This window comes from Nicotiana sylvestris, chromosome 3, assembly GCF_000393655.2.
Source record: "Nicotiana sylvestris chromosome 3, ASM39365v2, whole genome shotgun sequence".
Taxonomy (NCBI): domain Eukaryota; kingdom Viridiplantae; phylum Streptophyta; class Magnoliopsida; order Solanales; family Solanaceae; genus Nicotiana; species Nicotiana sylvestris.
In genome coordinates, this window is record NC_091059.1 from 122,280,162 (window position 1) to 122,286,420 (window position 6,259).

Consider the following 6,259-nt stretch of genomic DNA (forward strand, 5'->3'; position numbering starts at 1 on the left):
GTGCTATTTGATCCCGGATCTACGTATTCATATGTGTCGTCCTATTTTGCACCCTATTTGGTTATGCCTAGTGAGGCCTTGAGTATTCCTGTATACGTGTCTACACCAGTGGGGGATTCTATAGTGGTGGACCGGGTTCATCGTTCCTGTGTTGTGGTATTTAGGGGTCTTGAGACCCGTGTTGACTTGTTGCTCTTGGATATGGTGGATTTCGATGTCATATTAAGGATGGATTGGTTGTCCCCGTATCATGCGATCTTGGATTGCCATGCCAAGACCGTGACCTTGGCGTTGCCAGATTTGCCCTGACTAGAGTGGAGAGGGACTCCTGGTCATTCTACTTGCAGCATTATTTCTTATGTGAAGGCTCGACGCATGGTCGAGAAGGGTGCCTAGCTTATCTGGCCTATGTTCGCGACTCTAGCGCCGAGGTCCCGTCTATTAATTATGTTCCTATTGTTCGGGAGTTTCCCGAGGTCTTCCCTTCGAACCTGTCGGGCATGCCGCCCGACAGGGATATTGATTTTTGTATTGATCTGGCTCCGGGCACTCAGCCCATTTCCATTCCGCCGTATCGTATGGCGCCGCCAGAATTGAAAGAGTTAAAGGATCGGCTTCAGGATTTACTTGAGAAGGGTTTCATTAGACCCAGTGTTTCGCCTTGGGGCGCACCGGTGCTATTTGTGAAGAAAAAGGATGGTTCGATGAGGATGTGCATTGATTACCGGCAATTGAACAAGGTGACGATTAAGAACAAGTACCCACTGCCGAGGATCGACGACTTATTCGACCAGCTTCAGGTTGCGAGGGTGTTTTCAAAGATAGATTTGAGATCTGGCTACCACCAGCTGAGGATAAGGGCGTCTGATGTTCCTAAGACAACATTTCACACTCGGTATGGGCACTATGAGTTTTTGGTCATGTCATTCGGATTGACTAATGCCCCAGCAGCGTTCATGGAGTTGATGAACCGAGTGTTTAGACCTTATTTGGACTTGTTTGTGATAGTCTTCATTGACGATATTCTTATATACTCTCGTAGTCAGAAGGAGCATGAGCAACACCTCAGAGCGGTTCTTCAGACCCTGAAGGATAGTCAGTTGTATGCTAAGTTCTCGAAGTGCGAGTTTTGGTTGAGTTCGGTCGCATTCCTGGGTCATGTCGTATTAGCAGCAGGTATTCAGGTAGACCCGAAGAAGATAGAGGCAATCAAGAACTGGCCTCGACCAGCTTCAGCTACGGAGATTCGGAGTTTTCTAGGGTTAGCAGGTTACTACCGTCGGTTCGTGGAGGGGTTTTCATCCATTGCAGCCCCTATGACCAGATTGACCCAGAAAGGTGCCCAGTTTAGATGGTCAAACGAGTGTGAGGCGAGCTTTCAGAGGCTCAAGACAGCTCTGACCACGGCACCGGTGTTGGTTTTGCCCACAGGTTCAGGGCCCTATACAGTCTATTGTGATGCATCTCGTATTGGACTTGGTGCAATGTTGATGCAGGATGGCAAGGTCATTACCTATGCTTCGAGGCAGTTGAAGGTTCATGAGAAGAACTATCCAGTGCATGATTTGGAGTTGGCAGCCATTGTTCACACATTGAAGATTTGGAGACACTATCTGTATGGTGTGGCGTGTGAGGTGTTCACGGATCATAAGAGTCTTCAATATTTGTTCAAGCAAAAGGAGTTGAATTTGAGGCAGAGGAGGTGGTTGGAATTGTTGAAAGATTATGACATCACTATCTTATATCACCCGAGAAAGGCCAATGTGGTGGTCGATGACTTGAGTAGGAAGTCAGCCAGTATGGGCAGTCTTGCTTATATTCCGGTCGGTGAGAGACCGCTTGCTTTGGACATTCAGGCTTTGGCCAATCAGTTTGTGAGGTTGGACATTTCTGAGCCTAGTCGAGTATTATCTTGCACGGTCGCTCGTTCTTCGTTATTGGAGCGTATCCGTGATCGGCAGTTCGATGATCCCCATTTGTGTGTCTTGAGGGAAACGGTGCAGCGTGGAGGTTCCAAGAAAGTGACCTTAGATGATGATGGTGTATTGAGATTGCAGGGGCGAGTTTGTGTGCCCAATGTTAATGGGATTCGAGAGTTGATCTTAGCGGAGGCCCACAGTTCTCGGTATTCTATTCACCCGGGCGCCGCGAAGATGTATCAGGATTTGAGGCAGCACTATTGGTGGCGTAGAATGAAGAAAGACATTGTTGCATATGTGGCTCGTTGTTTGAACTGTCAGCAGGTTAAGTACGAGCATTAGAGGCCCGATGGTTTATTTCAGAGGATTGAGCTTCCCGAGTGGAAGTGGGAGAGGATTACTATGGATTTTGTTATCGGACTTCCGATGACTCGGAAGAAGTTTGATGCGGTTTGGGTTATTGTTCATAGGCTGACCAAGTCAGCGCATTTTGTTCCTGTTGCAGCCACTTATTCGTCTGAAAGGTTAGCCGAGATTTATATCAGGGAGATTGTTCGCCTTCATGGGGTGCCGCTATCTATCATTTCGGACTGGGGTATGCAGTTTACCTCGCATTTTTGGAGAGCGGTTCAGCGAGAGTTGGGCACCCAGGTTGAGTTGAGTACAACATTTCATCCCCAGACAGACGGTCAGTCTGAGAGGACTATTTAGATCCCTGAGGACATGCTCCGAGCCTGTGTCATTGATTTTGGAGGCTCATGGGACCAGTTTTTGCCTTTAGCAGAGTTCGCCTACAATAACAGCTACCAGTCCAGCATTCAGATGGCTCCGTATGAGGCGTTGTATGGTAGGCGATGTCGGTCTCCAGTTGGATGGTTTGAGCCGGGAGAGGCTCGATTATTGGGTACGGATCTGGTTCAGGAGGCCTTGGACAAGGTCAGGATTATTCAGGATAGACTTCGTACAGCTTAGTCCAGACAGAAGAGTTATGCAGACCGCAAGGTCAGAGATGTTTCTCTCATGGTTGGTGAGCGGGTATTGCTCCGTGTATCGCCTATGAAGGGCGTGATGAGATTTGGGAAGAAGGGCAAGCTCAGCCCTAGGTTCATCAGTCCATTTGAGATCCTTGATCGTGTGGGAGAGGTGGCTTATAGACTTGCCTTGCCACCTAGCTTGTCAGCTGTGCATCCCGTGTTTCATATATCTATGCTCCGGAAGTATCGTGGAGATCCATCGCACGTGTTAGATTTCAGCACTGTCCAATTGGACAAGGATCTGTCATATGAGGAGGAGCCGGTGGCTATTCTAGACTGGCAGGTTCGACAGTTGAGGTCGAAGAGTTTTCCTTCGGTGCGTGTTCAATGGAGAGGTCAGCCTCCTAAGGCATCGACCTGGGAGTCCGAGTTCGATATGCGGGGCCGTTATCCTCATTTATTTCCCGACTCAGGTACTTCTTTCTTTTGTCCGTTCGAGGACGAACGGTTGTTTTAGAGGTGGAGAATGTGACGACCCAAAGGGTCATCACCGTAGTTCTTCCTTGTTCCGCACTTCCGAGGCCTTGAAAACCTCGCTTTTAGTTGCCTCGATTGGCGTGCGCAGTTGGGGCGCGTAGCTGGAAAGTTTTTATGTTAGAATATGTGAATTATGTGAAAATTTTGATGAATTTTGATATTAATATGCACAACATTGACTACGGTCAACATTTTGGGTAAACGGACCCGGACCTATGATTCGATGATCCTGGAGGATCCGTAGAAAAATATGGGACTTGGGCGTGTGCCCGAAATTAAATTCCGAGGTCCCAAGCCCGAGAAATGAATTTTTGTGTTAAATTGTTTTCTGAAATTAATTAAGGAAAATGAAGAAGAAAATTGATCGGAAAACTGTGGTATCAGGCTCGTATTTTGGTTCCGACGCCCGGTACGAGTCTTAAATATGTTTTAAGCACTATCTGTAAAGTTTGGCTAAAAACGGACGTCATATGACGTGTTTCGGACTTAAAATGGGGAATTTGAGTTTTATGAAAGTTGAGAGAAAATCATGTGTTTTGATGCTTGATTCTATGTATATGATGTTATCTTGGCGATTTGATCGCACGAGTAAGTCCATAAGATATTTTAAGGTTGCGTGCATGTTTAGTTTGGAGCCCCGAGGGCTCGGGTGAGTTTCGAGTGGGGCCTGGGAGGTCTTAAACTTAAAAAAATGCAGGTTCAGGTGTTGCAGGTCCGGCGCGGCCGCGGCCATTTCCGCGCGGTCTGCGCTGGCAGCCACGCGACCGCGGCACTTTTCTGTGCGGTCTGCGTGGTGGGGTTCAGAGGGGGGTGGCCAGGCCGACCAACGTGGCCGCGCACCAAATCAGTGCGGCCCGCGCTGGGTGGGTTCAGAGAGAGCCCACTTCTTCCCTCCCTCGGCGCGGCCGCGGTGCATTTCCGCGCGGTCCGTGCTGGCAGCCACGCGGTCGCGGTGCATTTCTGCGCGGTCCGCGCCAGCCCCCAGCATATATATAAATTCGGGATTTTCAGTCATTTTTCCACTTTTCAAAAACCCAAGACCTAAGAGGCGATTTTCCAAACAACTTTTCTTCTCCAAAACGATTGGTAAGTGATTTCTAACATAATTTCTTTATTCTTTGACATCTTTTAACATGATTTCAAATTCAAATCAAAGATTTTCATGGGTGAAATTGAGTGTTTTGGGTAGAACCTAGGTTTTCTACAAATGGAGAAGTCGGACCTCAATTTGGGGTCCGATTTCAAAACAAATCATATATTTGAATTCATGGGGGAATGGGTAACCGGGTTTTGGTCCGAACCTCGAGTTTCGACTACGTGGGTCCGGGGGTATTTTTGACCTTTTGGGGAAAAACCTTGTAAAAATCTATTTTCATGCATTAGGAGTGATTCATTTAGTAATTATTAATGTGATTAAGTAACTTATGATTAGATTCGAGCGGATTGGTGGTGGAATCAAGAGGTAAAGCTAAAATTGAGACTTGAGTGGTGTTCAAGGCATCGAGGTAAGTGTTTGTTCTAACTTTGGCTTGAGGGAATAGGATTAGGATGTTATTTGCTACTTGCTAATGTGGAGTACGGTGTATAGACATGGTGACGGTTATCTATGCACCGGAGTCTAGCATGACCGTGAGTCTTAATTGCTTTTAATTCGAATAGTGTGACACAATCTCCTTGTTTACTTGATGAGTTTCATATAATGTGAACGATTGAGGTAGAATTATGATTGGTGCACTTTTGGAGCGTTAGCTCGAACATGAATGTGTTAGTTGAGGAAAAAGTGATTTAAAAAAAAATGTGTTGAGAGTACTCCCTTGCCGGGATGTGTAGACTGATATATACTCTCCCTTGTCGGGATATTTTGGGCTGTTAGTTGTACCCTTGTCGGGTTAAAGGTATTGAGTTGTTATCCTCCCCTGAAGGGGTCTACTATATGAAGTCAGATATTATATACTATATTATGGGATCGTGTGGCACGCCGTCCACTTGGTTATTGGCCTCCGTTGCCGGTGACATATTGTGCACTGTGATAAAGATGAATTGGGATCGTGTGGCACGCCGTCCACTTATATATGATATTATGGGATCGTGTGGCACGCCGTCCACTTATATATGATATTATGGGATCGTGTGGCACGCCGTCCACTATATATATATATATATATATATATATATATATATATATATATATATATATATGTATATATATATATATATGTATATATATTATGGAAACCAGAGTTTCTTCTGTTTATTTCCGATATTTCATTTTTATCTGTTACTCCCCGGTAGCATGTCCCCTCCCAGCTTTACCTTGTATTATCTTGTTATTGTTTTCTTGCACTTGTTATATATATCTGTACAGGTTAATTGTGGTAGGTCTTGTCTAGCCTCGTCACTACTTCGCCGGGGTTAGGCCAGGCACTTACCAGCACATGGGGTCGGTTGTGCTGATGCTGCACTCTGTGCATTTTTGTGCACAGATCAGGGAGCAACTTTCGGACCGCAGCAGTAGGACTTTTGGGAGCTATCTTCAGTCCAGGGACTCTCGAGGTAGCCTAGCTGGCGTTCGCAGGCCGAAGTCCCTTTCCATGTTTTTCGTTTGTTTATCTTGTATCAGACAAACATGATGTATTTTCCTTTTAGACATTGTTTGTAGCATTCTGTAGTAGTCCGTGAGCTAGTGACACCAAACTCTGGGTAGCATTTTGGTTCAAACTTCCACACTTTTGGTTTTCAGTTGTTTTAAATTTAAAGTCTTCCGCTTAGATTTTGTCTCGTTTATTATATTGTTGAAAGAAAACAGGAAAGGTGTTTTAAACATTTGGT